At 41.8% G+C, this 17991-nt stretch overlaps 1 long non-coding RNA gene across 1 annotated transcript; it reads right to left on the reverse strand.

The window, feature by feature from the left end:
* Nucleotides 1–12116: 12116 nt before the first annotated feature.
* LOC135578640 (uncharacterized) lies at nucleotides 12117–13539 on the reverse strand. The gene is made up of 2 exons (XR_010470576.1): nucleotides 13324–13539; nucleotides 12117–12365 (listed from the first exon to the last, which is right to left on the reverse strand). It is a non-coding gene; the product is annotated as an uncharacterized LOC135578640 (long non-coding RNA).
* Nucleotides 13540–17991: the final 4452 nt, after the last annotated feature.

Here is a 17991-nt window from a genome sequence, read left to right on the forward strand (position 1 = left end):
CCTTTCTCTCCTTCTCTCTTTCCTTCCTTTCTCCCTTTCTCTTTCCTTTCCTTTCCTTTCCTTTCCTTTCCTTTCCTTTCCTTTCCTTTCCTTTCCTTTCCTTTCCTTTCCTTTCCTTTCCTTTCCTTTCCTTTCCTTTCCTTTCCTTTCCTTTCCTTTCCTTTCCTTTCCTTTCCTTTCCTTTCCCTTTCCCTTTCCCTTTCCCCTTCCCTTTCCCTTTCCCCTTCCCTTTCTTCTTTCCCCTTCTCTTTCTTCTTTCCTTTCCTTCTCTGTAGTACCAGGAAGGGAAGAAGTCATAAGTGTGGAAAACGGAGCTTCTGAAATAATTCCAGAAGGCCGTTTGACAGCATCAGTGTTAGTTGTTCTCTATCTTGAAACAAGATCCATATTTGGATCAATAGAGATTTGTGTGGGGGGAAGTGTTCCCTTTTATTTCTTTGTCAAGTCAATGTGGCAGAGCTGCTGAAAAACACATGCTCTGAAAGCTACTAGCATGAGACTAGTTATTAAAACAAGCCCTCTCTGCCTGTGCTGTGTACACATAGGTAGACTTAGAGCATAGCTGAAGACAGACCTACACTGTTCCAGCCCTGCACATTGAGGAATGTGGCCGTTTCACTCATGGAAGTTTGGGACCACTCAAATTCTGCCTCAGCTTCCCAACATCCTGCAGCCCAACAGTGACATGGTGCTACCTTAAGATCCCAGCAAAAATTGGGTGAATGTGGCTCATAATCCAAGCTTAAGTGGATTTATGGGGTGAAGAGAAAATCCTCCTTCTGTTCTGTGTTTCACAGGGCTGCTTGGAAGGAAAATTGATGCATGATTGTTTTAAACCTTCCCTCTGCTCCAAGCCCTACATCACACTGGAAAACAATATGTTCTAGTGGGATGCAGAGTACTGGTCCTGTTGAAGCACTAGGTGCCATATAAGACCAAAATCTGACACAGGATCAGATTGGGAAAGGCTTCTCCGAATTAAACTGTGATATTCAATGGTACCTTTCTCTCACATTTTGCCGCTGTCTTCCAGGCAAGCAGGGTTATGGCTCCCTGTGCTAGGGTGGGCATAAGCCTTCTTTTTGAAGGAACGATTTTGAATTTAAGGAATTATGAGAGGAACCTGCAATTCTCTCATGCAGGTGAAATTAGAGATATGACTCATTGGTGGGGCAAATTGAGCCTGCCAGCTGGGCTTCATTCAGCTGAAAAATATGCCCCCGTGGCTGCAGAGAAGCCAACCAGAACTAACCAGAGGGGTGCAAATCTTCCAGTCAAACTGCAAACTGGGAACAACAAAGCAAATCATTCAGGTAGAAGGCATGCAAAATGCAATTGGTTTCTCTTGCGCTTTACCTTGAATGGATTAAACTGGCACTCGATGCGCGAACTCACAAGCGCTTGAACGGTAGTAAGCTGGCATGAGGTTGGCTATAATTAGAAGTGATATCTGCTCAGGATTCAAGTGCCAAATGTGCCTTCAGGTGTATTCATTCTCCATCTTGCTTTTTAGTCCAGGCCTGACACATTTGGGATTCTTGCCACAGGAACTGTACCAAATGACTCACTCACAGTGGTAGCCGTGTGCTGAAGACTGTGTCCTACAGAATCAGTGGGCCTGGAGTTCAACATGATAGGCGAAACCTCAGGAGACTGACATATGGTCACTTGGCTTGAATAAGCTCTGTCAAACCTGAAAATTTGTCTAAATTTTTGTCTTCTTTCTTTCTGCCATTTCTACAGCTGCGGCTTTTCTTGACTGATTCCTACTTTATTTCATTCTTCTCTGTCCTCTCATTCTTCCTTCTCCTTTAGTCTTGATGTACTTTGACAGTCCCCACTCTCAAATTCCTCTTATTAACCGCAGGCACCACAAGCTCGCTGTTTTCTCTTGACTCCCCAACAGCATCTGAGGTTTTATAGCCCCTCTGGAAGCTCAGCTGTAAAGACTGGAATGCTCTCTGCAAATTTCCCTCCGGTTGCTCTCTTGGTTGCTGCTGTAATAAGGGACAGATCTGCAAAACCACTTAGAGGCTGCAGAGTTGAGCGCTGCAGAGCCTGTCTGCTAGGTCTTTTAGTGGAGGCCACAGCCCAAGAGCTGCCGCTGGGCAGCCATCAACAGGAGGCGAAGAGCAGGTGTTTGGGCTCATCAGCAGGTAATAGAAAGAAGCACACCATCTCCTGCCTCATGGAGAGGCTTATTTTTCTTTTCCAGAAAAATCGAGGCTGGTATTAGTTGGTTGTGCCCCAATATTGTAGGAAGTAGTTGGTGCTGTGTGCACCCAGACTGGGGATTTCATAAATATTCCCGTACTATCAACAAAATCCTTCTGAGCAGGTGTTTGCTCTGTCTGCACTGCTAGTTGGCCAGCCTGATGTTAATGTGTTAGACAAAACAAAATGGTAGTTTCCTGCATTATTTAAGTCCAGGCATCTTTTAACACCTGTTGGTCTTTTAAGAAACATTTTATGGGTTTTGTAGCACCTTGTGCTGTTGTGCTTGCCATCTCAGGAACAGAAAGGAAGACCTACTCTTCACACAATTCCCCTCAGATCAGATTGATAATATGTATTGAACGATGTTGCTTAAATCAATGCAAATTGATTGAGAGCCTCAGAGCATCTGGAAGATAACAGGAGAAGAGAGACCAATTTCCTGAAGGGATATTCATGGCCATTTTTACAGTGCTGTGCAACTTCTGCCCAAAAGGAAAAACTTGCAGGTCATTTGAGAGGATGACATGCTTTGTCTTGAAATTGAGAGCCTGTGTAAGATAGGTAACGACGCTCCCTGAGTACTGTTATCCCTCTTGTTTCTTTTAACTAGTGTAACTGCCAATAAATTACGTTGACCATTGGATTATGGTCAGCAGGGAGTCTTGAAGAAAAAAATTTGGTTGTCTTAATGAGGAAGTGGGGAGGGGAGAGAAGAAGGGAGGGATTTTAATGGAGAAAACAAACATCACCAAGACATGGGGCCCTTTATCTTGCAGCCGGATTGTATGCAAAGCCAGGGAACGCAAAGAGCCAAGCTGCCCTCGCCGAAATTCTGTCCATCGCCTCCATCCTGCTCATAATCAGAGGCAGCTCACATAGCTGTCTTTGTGATAAAGCTTACAAGCAAATTGGACAGGGTGTCAGGCTGGCTATGAAATATGACAAATTAACAGCCGAGGCTGCTACTGCCCTGGTTACAGACACTTCATTTAGAAGTTATCATGTTACTGGATGCTTTCTGTAATTTGTGATGATACTGATTGTGATAAATTGCGAAGTTCGGGTAAAAATTTCAGCCCATTCTTGAAGCTGAATATTAACGGAGGAAATGGTTGTCAATACTGCGCCACTTAACTTCAGGCCCCAAATGAGAAAAGATCTCACAATAACAATAAAATTCTCAGTCACTGAGCAATGTAATTAAATTAAGCTAATTACATTACAATTAGCAAATCTTTAATTTATTTTTAATGCACTGATTAAACATTATGTGGTAACCATAAAGCTTTCTGAATGGTAATCCTGTTGGGTAAGCAGTGACACCAACCTGGGGTCATTGCTTGATGCTGGAGTATTTCCTAAAGTAATAAATAATTTATTTTTATATCTAGATTAAAAAGATTTCCATAGAAATATTTTGGGCACATAATTTATTCACTTCCTTCCCTTTACCTTGATGGCTGATAATGGAAAAATGAATGCTTCACATTCCAGTCCATTCCATTTGTACCATGGATTACTTGCATATTCATTGAATTGTTTGTTTGTTTTTAAAGCTGGAAGTTATCTCAAAGGACCCAAAGAAGTCCTTACTTGGGTGATTCACTCATGGTTTATTGGACATTCCTTCTCGTTTCTGTAGGACTCTGTGTGAGGAAAGGCTGAGGAACATGCCTTTATGCTAGATCTGCATCCCAAACATAGCTGCATCTTGCATCAGATGAAAGAGGGAAATTAGGTATGTTAAAAATAACCAGAACGAAATTAGAGACCTGAGTGTAAAGCACTTTGAAACCCATGTTCAGCTCCCTTCTGGTCTTACAGACACTTAGACTGTGTAGGTTCTTCAGTCTTCGCAATTAAAGTTCTCAAGGCTAATGCCGTTTCAGAGCATCCCTAACTAGTGCTTCTGCCCTGACCACGCTGTGCAGGAGGGATATGTCTGACATTTAGGTTGGATTAGAAAACATGAATAATGCATTTGTCCACTTATCTTGTTGCAGGGCTCAGTCTCACAAGGACATTTTGAATCTGCTTGCTGTTCTCTGCCAGATCTGGTCCTTTGACCATTAGGCCAAAAGTTTCTTCTTTCTTATCATGTTTCATCTCTCTTATCCAACAAATATGTATATATGTATTTCCTATAAAGCATGGCTGCTTTGTAAAGAGAAGGGAAGGGTGGTATTTCCACCTCAAATGCCTTATCAACAGGGTGACTGAGAGCTCTCTGCACAGAGAAGCAAATCTCCTCTGGCTGAAAAGGGGACAGAACACTTTGGGTCTGACTATTCAACTGTTACAAAAGATGGAGGATTTCAGTGACACGGGTTCTTTTTCTGACCACTCTGTGTGACCCTGCTCAGTTCTGCAGGAAAGAGGAGTCTTTCTCAAAGAGGCATCCAAAATGGGAAAATGCACAATGTAAAATAACTAAGCTATGGAGAAAAGGGGGATTTTAATTGCACCAATATCACCCATCCTCAGGGTTTTCCTAGACATAGTCTAGAATGGCTCCTTGCTGAGTCTGCTGCTTTTAAAGTTCAAGCTCAAAGCTATGTGCATCAGGGCCAAATGCTATGATCTTAAAAAGCCCCAGCTGTTATTGCTGTCTACAACTACCTGAAAGCAGGTTGCATCACGGAGGGTGTTGGTCTCTTCTCCCAAGCAGCATGTAATAGGACAAGGGGAAATGGCCTCAAGTTGTGCCAGGGAGGTTTAGATTGGATATTAGGAAATAAAAAGTTCATAGAAAGGGTTGTCAGGCATTGGAACAGGCTGCCCAGGGAAGTGGTGGAGTCACCATCCCTGGAGGTGTTTGAAAGATGTGTAGATGAGGTTCTGAGGGACATGGTTTAGTGCCAGTGCTGGGTTAATGGTTGAACTTGATCATCTTGAGGGTCTTTTCCAACAAAAATGATTCTATGATTTTATGTGCATCACACCTGTCTGCTGGATGAGGTGAGGGTGAAGGGGGTGTAGGAATCAGCACATCCCCAAACCCTTCCTGTCCTGCACAGCTGTGCCCACTCAACTGATGCGAGCTGGAGCTGGACTGCACCCAGCACCATGCTTGGATGGTACCAGCTCAGCCCTGGGGAAAAGACTGGGCTTTTTGCCCTGTCTCAGCTTCACTGATGTAAGGCACCTACCCAGCTCCTGGGACATGAGCTATTATCTCTGCAGGGCCCTCCACTTCTCGGAGGAGATGTATCTGCTCTCCTGCCGCTCACTCCAGGCTGTCTCGTATGGCAAGCACCCAGGCGCATACAGAGACACGTGTCGTAGCTCTGTTTTTTGGATCTGGTCCTTGCTGCTTAGGGACCAGATGTGTAATTTGCTCTGCAGGTGACTCAGGAGTGTGGGACTGGCCGATACCTGCATTTGGCGTCAGCGAGAGGCAGCCATTCCCTGCAGACAAGTTGACATGTCGTCGCCACGCTAAATACGCCGAAAGAAATAACTCAGATGGAGGAACTGAAACAGAGTGTACTCAAAATTGTGATCATTTGGGGTTTTTTTCCTGTTTAAAGTTTTGCAAAATGGCTTTGTCAGCATCGAACAATTATTAAAGACAAGAAAAATTGAAAAATGTGTTATTTTACATCTTGCAAGTAAACAGAGCAATGATGGAGTGGCCTGCAGTCCTCGTTTTGTTTGTGTGGGACCCCGAACAACTGCTGTGTTCATTTTTTTCCTGATAATTTCTCTAATAATGTGGAAAAAGAAGACACAGACTGTGCTTTTTTTTTTTTCTTTGAGAATTGAAATAATTCATGTTTTTCTTCTGTGGAATGAATTTCTTGACCATAATACCGCACGTTGAGTGTATCTGGAAAGGATGCTGCCTTGTTCGATGAACTGAATTGTGCACACAGTTGGAGTCTCTGACAGTGCCAGCATCAGTGAATGCAAGTTGCATAAAAAAGAGGCAGCATCATTCATGACACTAATGAACAGTCCTTCCTCGTCTATCGGAGAAATCTTTCCCAGGGATAACGATTCTCCTAGCAGTCTCTTAGCCATAAAAGAAGAGATTGTGTTGGGTCTTTGGTTCTGTATGAAACTATCAGGAGAATTCTTAGGCTGGGAACAGAAATCAATATTTCTGTGATACTGTATTGGCTAAATACTTAGACCAGAGAAAAAATATTTTGGTCTGACTGCACAGTGAACTTGTTGTCTTGCTTTGCTACTACAAGATTGTGAAAATAGTGTGAAAATTAAGGGGACATATTTGATTCTGAGCAAATCTGCCAGCAAGTTCTAGTCGACTATTGCAACGTGATGTACCTGGTTCACTCGTATAATCCTACAGCTTTAAGTAACTGTAACGTCATTGATTTCAGTGGAATCTTGAGAGTAAAGGGGGAAAATTGGTGTGACACAGCAGTGATTCAGCTTTAATGTTTTTCCTCATTCTTCTCCAGGTATTTATTATCCTTTAAGAGACATCCACTTTAAATCTTTCTTATTACTTGAAAAAAGTCTCCTAAGATATGAACAAAACCAATACACATAGCAGATGGGTCTCTGGGGCTCTATTCTATAACATGGCAATTAGACAAGATCTAAACTAGGGGCTTGATCGTAAAAGAGATTAAGGGTATGATTCTTTCTTTAAAACAAGGTATTTATTGAAAGAAAAGCCAAAGTATAGATGCAGTTTTATCAGAAAAGTGGAATAGCTTGCATAGCTTTATTAGAATTGTAGAATAAATCTAGCCCGTACCTGCAAATTAATTTATTTATCAGCATATATTACGTCAGCCCTAGGAAGCCTTGTCAGTGCAATGCTGCTACTGTAGACTAGACCTCAACCCACAACTCCAGCCATTTTATTTTTTCACTGTGTCCCTCAAATACTTTGCACCTTGCTCCCCGCTCTTTGCATGTGTTTCTGCGTAAACCCCAATAATACTTGATAGGCTTCTACTTCATTCACTCTGCAATGCTCTAATTTCCCAGTACTTTGTGAGTGGCTCCAGCGCTGTGAAGGTGGATCCTGATTCATATTCTTTTGTGGATGATCACACCGGTTTTAATGGCTTATGTGTTTGTTCTAAGTTTTACATGTGCATGCAATGCCTTTCAGGGAAAGAAACTCATACAGATAGATTCGTCTTGGAGATTGTGTTTGTGCTTGTGATAGCAGCCATAATGACGGGGATTATAGCAGAAAAAGAGTTTGAAGCTTCCCTTTTGGCTAGAGGGGAAATATCAGACCTTTTACCACTGACAGCATGTAGTTACCAATCATCTAGCTTTCTCCACTTCCTCAAGACACGCTAGCGTCTTTGACAGAGATGGATTTAAATTAACAAAGAAAAAACAAAAAAGAGAGAGACCTATATCATGTTGGAATGGTTTGATATGAGTAAATTAAAGAAGTATGCTTTAGGACTGACTGTGATTAGGTTACAGGCTACTTTTCTTTAAAGTAAATTTGTTACATACTGTGCATTAGTATCAGACACGAGGTTTTTGTCACTGGAGGAAATCTCTTTAAAGGACCAGAGCAAATCCCTCACATTGGTGAAGTATCTGTAATTCCTGATCTCCCTCGCATGACGGATTTCTACAGGAGTGAAGCTTTTGTGATCCATACATTAGCAATAACCAGCTACAGCTGCAGTAATTAAATGGTTTAAATCTACCATGCTATATAGATCCACTTTGATTGCTTTTCTTTCTTACTGTTGTTGTTACTGGACTCCAGAAATTAACACTTCTGTAGATGCTGGAAAAGCCAGCTTTTCCCAGTTCCTGCTGTAAAATGAACCCTGTTAGAAAACAAGCCATTTATTGGCATTGAGTTTGCATTAATATAGTAATGATATTTATGCTTTCAATCACTGCAAATTGCAAAGTGCGATGCCAGTTCAAGCAGAGATACTATTTAGTGCTATTTTGTCGGCAAGTTTCTATTAGTTCATTGGGTTTAAGAGAATTAGAAGGCTGCTTTGAGAAAAAAAGTATGAAGCATCTTCTGGTGGTTAATAAACATTGGCAGACTAGCAGGTTGTTTCAAGTAGTGCCTTCATTCTCCGACTAATAAAGGCAATTGCTGCATCTGGAAGAATATTGACTCGTGCCATGAGATATTTTTGTTGAAACTGGCCCTCGAGATTTTGTCTGTGATCTGTTGTGTCAGAAGCCAAACTGAAAATTGTTGTTACCCCTCTACAGGTTTGGCAGTTTTGCAGATCAGCTTCACATCTAGAGAAGAAATCAAGTGTTCAGAGTCTAATATGTTTGTTTACAAAAGACACAAGTCTTATCTTTCTTAGTATCTCACAGGAATGTGAAATCTTAAAAAACTCGTTTTTTTTTTGTTCCCAAACCCTGAGCTTTTCACCTGGGAAACCTTCCTAGGTCAAAGCTCCTCCTCTGAGACCATATGACCTTTAAAGGTGGGCTTGAACCTTTTTTTTATGCAGCTGCTCTGCAACACAAATGAACCTCAAAGCTTTAGCAGGCAGACAAAGAAGAGGTCTTTAACCCACACAGTCTCTGTAAGGGGGGTCATTTATGCTTAAATGACCCCTAATGGGCAAGTGATGAGTACTGTTCAGCACAACAATATTAATGGGCAGGCAGGAGCACAGAGCAAGGGGTAGGATGGATGTTTGCATGTTTCCATACCTTACAAAGCAAAAAGGGGTGGGCAAACTTACCCACTCCTTTCCCAAAGGACAACCAATAGCATCTGAGTACTTCAAAAGCGATGTTGCTTTTGTCGGTTTATTTCAATGAAATGAAAAGATTTCCAAATTCACATTTAATTAGTTAAATTTAGATTTATTTGGATTGTATAGCCTAGCTAATATGAAGGTGAGGAGAAGTAGAAAATTTACTTTATTTCCAATGATCTGATGTCCATTTCCATGGAAACAGAAATGGAAGCAGGAACCAAACATAAGCAGTCACAGCCCTGGTTAATTGCCCATGGCTGCTTTCTGTTTCCACTTCTATAGTGCTGAACTCTATGTTTTCTACTGACCCCATTACTATAAAACAGTGTGTGTGAGAGTGGACTGGTGAGAGGAGACTGGGCACGGGAAGGGGAGAGAGGGGAAAGGCAGCATGTGGGCTCTCCAGGCTGACCAGTGAGGAAATCTCCTTTAAGGTTTGTTTTACTTTACTGGAAAAAAATGAGGAGTAACATAAGCAAAACTAATTTTAATTAAGTTATTGCTATGAGCCTGGTGATGTAACAACTCTTAATGATGACTGATGTAAATCTGGAACTGCTCCATGGAAGTCAATGGGACTCTAACAGGTATTAAGAACAGACTGACTTCTAATGAGAAATGCAAAAAATATTAACAGAAAGTATATTTCTGTGGTTGCTGTGTCATTGATAGAAGTAGTATAAAAAATCAGATGTTCTTGATTTGGCAAGCTCTCATGCAAGGACACCATATTCAGTGATAGAATAAAAATAAAGTATGGGAAGCGAACCACAAGCAAATCTATTTGCAGGCTGCAAAACTATTGTATTTGTTCATTAAAGTAATTGAGCACCTCTGCACTCTCAAGTTTGGCCTAAAACCAGGAGCAGAAAATAACATTAAAAACAATGCTACCTCTTGTTGTTTTTTCCAAAAGCAGATCCCCCAACAGGAAGCAATGATCCCCAGAGGTTCACCTTCATGGAAACCAAACCAGATCTTAGGCCTTTTGAGGTTTACCCATCTCTTGTCATCATGCTGGGGTCTGTCCTGTAACAGATTTCTTGCTGATATAGAACAGCTTGTTCTAACCTAACTAAGCTATAAACTAACAAAAGGCTACTGTTTGGAAGAGTTTGAAAATGGTTGTATAAAAATAAAAGAGGCTTTTTTTTTTTTCTCTCACATGTTTTGTGGACAAAATACTGAAACTAACTGAAAATTGCCTTCTGATATGGAAAATGAAGAAGGACTAAACAGGAGTGAAAAAAAAAAAAAGGTCTTTATTATAGAGTGGATGTCCTTAAGGTTTGAGACAAGGTAGTTTTAAGGCATAGCAGCTTCTTCCTCCTGGCCTCACGTCCCACCACGATTCAGTGACAGTCTGCAAACACTCAGTGCCTGGCATGTGAGCATTCCTTGTGCTGCTTTCCTCCTCTGCAATGCCCTTCTGAGTAGATACTACCTTCCTTTTCATGTTAAACTTTGATTTGCTAACTAGCAGGAGGTCATGATGGAGGTGTCCATCAAAGTATCCCAACTGCAAGCATCAGAAGAACAACTGCCAAAGAAGTATGAACTTTTACAAATGCTATTCCATCAGGATGCACTGTGGTATTGAAACACACTTGCATTTTCTTCCACAAATAAAGCTTCCCCTCCATTTTAATACTGCCCGGGCTACCATGGAAAAGGAGTGGTGATTTTAAGCTGGGCAATTTGTTCTTAGCTTTTGGAAGAGCTTTCCCAATTGTCTAATTTTATATTGCTTGATAGATTGAGCAAGAATTGTTTCAGGTGTGTGGAGTCAAAAGATCAGGTGTAAGTGGTGAGGGATGTCTGACTGCAGCTGGAGTGTGGACAGGCCAGATGGCTATTGAAGAAGGAGGTGGAAACCTGGGGAATTCTAATGATGAGCAGCTCTGGGATGCAGAAAAGCTGAGGTTTCTGGGAGATTTAGCAATCAGTCTCCACGCAGCTAGTGCAGAACATTCTCACGCATACAATTGCATTTTATGTCATGGCATAGTCTTACAATCTGTGGCACATGCATGAAATTAAAGTTAGAGCAAAATGTCAGCTCCAAAACAGAGCACGTATTTTGAAATTGCGGAGTAAAGTCTGACCGAGGAAGAATAAAGAACACTGGTTTTACTGATTTCCATTGTTTCCAAAATGTCCAGCTTTAAATCTTATTTTACTACTAACTAAATACTATGTTTATAGAAAAGAAAAACATATGGGAAAATGTAGATTTCTATGAGCCAGAAACCTCATTCTCCATTTTTTCACACCTTGTGTTACCATGCTGACTGGTGGTGGTTTACCATCCCTCTACACAAATGTAAAAGACTGTAGCATAAGGTAAGGAAAAGTCAGGCTCAGTGTGTAAATTACTTAGGTCTGTGCTATGCTTTGCAGCAGAGGAATATCAGTTGCATGTTTTTCTGTAGACTTTGATTACCCACGGACTACTGGTGACCCTAAGTAGGGTGCGCTGAAGGTGGGCTCTGACAAGTTATGGCAGTCACATTCCCATCCATGCATGTAGCATCTGGTATCTAATGGGGAAAGCCCGGCAAGGTATGTAATCTGACTGAGTTTCTGGAAACAAGAAAAAAAAAAGTGTGGAGGTCGCAAAGTCTAAACCCTAGATTTCTTCTGAGTGGGAAGGTACAACCTAGAGACTTGACTTTGTACATACTCGTCAAATATTAAAGTCCTAAAATACCTTGTCTCTTAGTGGCCAAGCAGTTAAGATGTTATTGAACTTTAGACTGTGATACTCAAACGTATAGCAAGAGGCCATATTGAATAAGTCTGTTATTTTCATTTTTTCACAGTATCTGCTTCTTCTTTGTTCTATCATATTAAAGGACAGGAAGACTTCCAGAGCAGTAGAGCTCCCAAAACAGAAGAATGACTTGATTTCAAAGTGGAGAGCAGGTAACTGCCAGTACAGGAACCTACAGGTTAATTAGGTATCATGACCCAGACAAAACTCAAAAGAGAAACCAGTTCAATTCTTTCATTTCATACATGGGAAAAAATGCTGGGTTTGTTGCACAGAGTTCAGTTTAATCAGCCCTGTGAGCTACCGTCGTATCATGAAGTGGATCACCCCTTCCCGGAAAAGAGGAGGAGAACTATAGAGGAGACCCAGGAGAATTGAAAGATGGGAACTTTAAAAAAAAGAAAGTGAAGTTAGTGATTTTGAAAGGCACCAGATTAGCAGCACAGGAAATGGCCTCCTTTATTTAATCATACCTAAGTGCTTTGAGATAGATTCTTATTCCTTTTATCTTGATGAGTAGCACATCTCCACCATGGGCACAGCATCTGGCTGGGCAGCTGTGCAGGAGAGATAGGGGTCAAGCCTTAGGTAAACCCAGCCAGGCCTGTCAGCAGCAGGAAGCGGATAAGTGCAGTGTTGTTCCTCTGCTGCGGTGTCCCCTATCTGCACATCTCCGGGTCAGCCTAGGAAAAAAAAATGCAAAGGAAAAAGGTGTTTTGAGTGATGTGCTGTAGCAGATTTTCAGCCGAAGAGCTAAAATAAACTGAGAGTTAGTGCTACCTAAACACTTTAAGACGAATGCTGATGGCCATCCTTTGGACTGAGCATTTTCAGAGGACTGTGAAAAACAGATATCTGAGATGCCATAAACACAGATTGTGCTATACCCTGTCCACCTGCTGTCTCCGCAGCCATCTTGTGGACAGTCTGCTAAGACCAAATGCCTATCTGATGTTTGAATCTCAGCATCTTTTGGAGGGTACAGTCCAGCCATGCTCAGAGATATGCCTACAGACTTGTAGTCTGAAGATATGGTGGGGACTGAAGCTGGCACTCAAAATCACTTGGTAGGATCACCAGTACCAGCCTGCATTCAGAGCCCTTAACTTTGAACACACTTCTGGTAGAGTTAGATGGTATTGGCTTACTCTGAGTGAAGTTGCTGGAGCTTGATCTTATATCAAATATTGCAAATATTCACAGAGAACTACTCAGAAGTTGTGCTAGAGTGATGTCTGACTACTATGATACCTAAATTAAGGATGAAAGCATACAAGACAAGATAGAGACACTTAGACAGGTGTAAGACAGCTATGAATTACTTGCATTCTTTAGTCCCATGGAGCTGAATTCAGGGATAGTGTGCATTTCTTGGCTTCCCCAAAGTGAAGTGGTTTTCCATCAATGCAGTGGGTTTGTTTGGTTTTGGTTTTGGGTTTGGTTTTGGGTTTGGTTTTGTTTGTGTCCCCCCCTTCTCCCAACTGGGAGATCATAAGAAAGGAGGGGAATAATATTGGAGGATAATAAGAGAGCTGGATGCTAGGCATGCTTTACAAAGTCAGGTATATAGGAACAGATATTTATGTAGAAGAAAAATATTATATCACTCTTTATCTTCCAAGAGTGGTTAATGGCTCTTACCTACATGTTTTCTTCAAAGGATCTTGCTGACAGATCTCCTTTTGGCAGAAGCTGCTCCGCATCTGAAAATCCACCTCTGTGTTCCTTTCCACCTTGCCTTGTCAGTCTCCTTGTGAACTGCCTCCAGCCCCTGCTCCTGGAGCAGGTCAGAGCTTGTTGCCTCTCACCTCTCCTCCCCCAGGAAGCTTGAGGAGCAGTGTTAAGCATGCTGCTCCTCTTCAGGTCTGTATGAGAGTGGATCTCACTTAAGATGCCTAAACCTAAGTGTGGGTTTTTCAAAACAGCAGCAGCTCTGGGCTGTCTGCTTCTCTCTGAGGTTAGTCAATAATATGATAAAAAAAGGATAGATGTGTTTGTGGGTCTTGCTTGGTTTCCTCACCCTCAATGGCTATTGGTGACATGGAAACAAAAACTAGAGATTGTCCCATCTGCTGTTTGTACTGAGTTTCAGATTTGTCAATTCTTGACCAAGAGACAAGAAAAAAAAGAGCAGAGTAGTCTGGAGACAGTCTGTTAAATCAAATGGGGTCAAACAGTTGTATGGAAAAATCCTGCCATTTGGTACCCTCATAAACAAGAGGATCTTTATAAAATGCCCAGCAGTGGCAGTTACCCATCTAAGAATGCATGGCATACAGAATATATAAATATGCACATCCCTCTGCATCCCATTAGTTGCTGCTAATTCTCTCTCAGCCTATGGGGCTAATGACTAACTCCAGATCAGTAAAATCTTAGTTCCCTGTTGGCAGATTTCCTTTATTACAAGTGCTTCTATTCCTGTGGGTATCAAAATGATTCCAACGCCCCATAATTAGATCTCATGTCAGCCTAATATATGTGAGTTTGCCTTATGGATTTAGCCTGCAACCTCATTAGCTCTGAGTCAAATCTGTCTATTCTCAGATAAGATGTTGGATAGACAGGAAACTCTTGGTGCCACATCTTGTTGCAGAACTGGCTTGGCGGCTTCAACATAAAAATACATTGGAAAGCTTTTCCTTGATAAGGACCTTAATCACAGCCGCATCACTAACACTTTGGGAGCTAATTTTTGCACCACCTTTGTAGTCAGAGAACTTTGGCCCAGGAACTATGTTATGAAGTTACACACAAATTTCCCAGAGGTGGGAGATACAGAAGTGGCCTGAACATCATTCAGACCTCAAACCTCAGCAGGATGACTCTTCACAGAGTCATGGCAGATGTATATTAAGAAAGATCATCTCCATGAAGGCTTCACGCTCAGATCTGAATAACATCTACCTGGGGAATCCAAATGATCCTTCATCTCTAGGAGACTGAAAAAAAAATGCAGCAGCTTCCTGAGGAAGCAGTCCCTAAGTAGTAAGTATGGACTTTGTATATGGAGGCAACAATGGGAAGACTCTAGAACAGATTTGCCCGCCTCCAAGAATAAGAGCTTCTGCTCCAAGGAGGCCCAGGTCCAGGATTGTTATTGGATTGTTTTTCTCCTGCTGAGCCCTGTATTATGCCTTTCCAGTAGCTCCCCTGATTCCAGGGGTAATCTGAAAGATCAAAAAGAGACAAAGATGTGATCATTCTCCAGCTCTGTACTGCCAAGACAGTTTTGGCTGATATACTTAGGACAGATGGCCATCAGCCTCTGATCCAGCTCCTGGACTGCCTGGACCTGATCTCACAGCCCCGCAGCCAGATACTCTGTCCAGACCCTGAGTCACTGCACCTGACGACATCGCTGTTGCTTGGCTGAGTTAGCACTGGGAGACATGGATCCCTACATCTGTAGGGATCCTGACACAGTGTAGAAAAACATAGGAGGAAATATATTTGTCCAAGTAGAGAAAGTTTTCTTTATAGGCAGTCCAAAATTGACAGATCTGACCTTGCTACCAAAGGCATTTCCCTGTATTTAAAACAAAGCTGCCTTTGTTCATCTTGGTTTGAACTGAATTGCACATGCCACCTGCTTATTTAATTATTCTTGGTCTTTTCTAAGAGCTCTTGCCCAGCAGCCAGAGACAAAACTTTGGCTTTGTATCCAGAATTAACGTTCCCAAGACTCCTAAAATATCTCTTGGAATATTTCTTGTATTACTTGCATATTACCTCGTTTTGAAGTCCAGCCTTCTAGCAGCTATCACCTAAACCACAAGGCTGATCTCAGCTCTCTCTTCTAAACATTTTCTCTCAACTCTATTGTGTAAACTGTTCCTGAAGCCAGGTTTGATACCAGAAGAAAAGACCTCTGTAAAAAAATGACAGCATCACACTGGTGTCAGCTGACTGGTGACATTCTTTCTTCCAAGGCTAACTCAGGTTTGCCTACTTTAGAAAGGAACCTAAATCCAAGGTTTAGCCAGAAAACTACTGAGTACCACTCCCAACCATAGCTTTTATGACTTCAGTCCATGTTCTTTGACTGGAGCTGAAGCAGAATCTACTCATTTTGGCACCATGTTAAACCTTTCAGTGACTCCTGTGTGATTTTGATATTTTGGTAAAGGTGGTACACCTTTAGGAGCCTCTTAAGATTGTGTCTGATTTCTGCAGCTTGTGTACTAGGAACACTGTTGCAAATCTGGAGTTTCCAGTTCAGCTGTCAACTAGAATAACTGTTTTTCTAGTGCTTCTGGAAGACCTGCAACAGCTTCTGAGAATGTTATTTCTTTATTTTTCGCTCAGTTATATTTAAAGAGATCTAGGCCTTATGCTGCAATAGAAACTACATCGAGTTATAAAACACTTAGAGAATATGAAACAGCTCAGCCTCTCTTTGCACTTTTGCTGCTTTGATTTCTGTGGAGCCACATCAGAATCAGCCCAGCCAGAGGTTTTGGCCCTAAGTGTTGAAAATGACACTCGCTTCTTACACTGGTGTTTCACAGGAAAAGACGAGTTCATTTCCTTCACTTTGGTTTACGTTTGCAGCTTTCTTGCTCTTTAATCTGCAAAATTTGGCTTAGTGTATTGAGAATTATGTCACCAAACAGGAGACTGAGCTCCAGCTGATCCTTTTGTAAAAACAGTTTCTGCTTCAGTTTAATTCATGGCAGTTGCTGAATAGCTAGTTTGGTTTACCAGCTATGTTCTGTCAGCTGTTAATAAAGGTGAATTTCATGAAGAGTATGTTTTTCTTTCTGGCAATGAAACTTACTTTGCTCAGTATAAATGAAAACCTTTTGTTCACCAGTGGAATTTCCATTGAATAATTTTCCCACTGAATGCTAAATATTGGAATGGTGAAATTTGGAAATTGATTTGGTGATTCTTTTATTGTGAACGAGCTGTTACTCAGCTGGCATAATTTGTCAACACTCCTGAACAGTAGGAGTAGTCACTTAAGATCAGCCTCATTGCAGGGTTTAAAAAGGTGTGTGATAAAGCCACCTATACCTCTGCAGTCACATCTTCCCCAGACCCCCCATTTCTGAAGTGGGAACCACACCACATCTGCTGAGCTGAGCTGGGCTGTCAACTGAGCTCCAGGTCTTGAATAAAGCTGGCAGAATCTCACAAAGAGGGAATCAAGGAGGAAGCCTGGGTGATTTTATTGAACATTATGACATGTAAGTGCCAGAATACCAAAGAGCTTGTTACAACACAGAAAATCCCCTCTGCTACCGACTCCATTTGCACTCCAGCACTGTTCCATTGCAGGGCCTATAAAGCAGATTGCTAACAAAAAGGTTATTCAGAGGGTTTCTTTCAATAAACCCAAAGGTAACAAGTATCCACTGAGCAGATGTCATGAGACTGAGCTGCACTCTGGGAAACTGCCGAGATATTTTTTAAATAACGCTTTCTTATTAACCTAAGTACAATACTAAAAGTCTTTTAAAATAAAACTTTCCAGATGCCACCTGCATCTGAGATGCTAATAGGATCAGTGCCAGTAAGCCCACTAATACTGGAAATGCTCTTAAGGAACAGCTACAACTGATTGTACTGGCACAAACAAATCAGAAACTAATTTATGTGTTCCTGCAGCTGCATCTCCAGCCAAAGCAGAGGCAGGAGTCAGGACCAATTCACAGCTGACTAATGTTGCCTCGTTCTTTGCAGATATCTGGCATTTAAGTGTAATTAAGATTTATTGTTTGCTAACTCGCAGGTCAGAACAAGCCTTGCAATATGGATAACTTTTTGTCTACTAGTAAAATGCCTGTTAGGAGGAATCATCAAACCTTTCAAGCAGAACACGATGGAAATAAATAACAGAGTTAACCTCATTTCATCTGACTATTGTGATCCCAGCAGGATCAGGAAGCGCCAAGTGTAACAGCACTGGGCAGTAGGTTGGGGAAACAAACTGCACAGGGTGGCATAGATGGCCGAGTGTACAGCAATACAGGGGATGGTAGGCACACTGTAAAAGCTGGTTGATCTTGCTCCAAGCCAGACTTATTTACCACCATCAGTGCTATGCCTGATGCGTTATAGAGGGATGCCTTATAGAGGCAAGGCAGGGCTCCCTCCACCTCTGCTAGTTTGACCAGGTAAATAGGGGCAGCGATCCACCACAGCTTACCATCCTGGAAAGGAGGCAAGAAAGGGATCAGTCACTACTACAGCTTGGCTACAGAGAGGGTGAGGTCATGCAGAAGGACATAAGTTAGGCCACCCATGGGTCTGTGGCTTGTATCTCCAGCAGGTTTAGTTCATTCATTACCACTAAGCTAGCAG

Source organism: Columba livia, chromosome 2 (genome assembly GCF_036013475.1).
Source record: "Columba livia isolate bColLiv1 breed racing homer chromosome 2, bColLiv1.pat.W.v2, whole genome shotgun sequence".
Lineage (NCBI taxonomy): Eukaryota > Metazoa > Chordata > Aves > Columbiformes > Columbidae > Columba > Columba livia.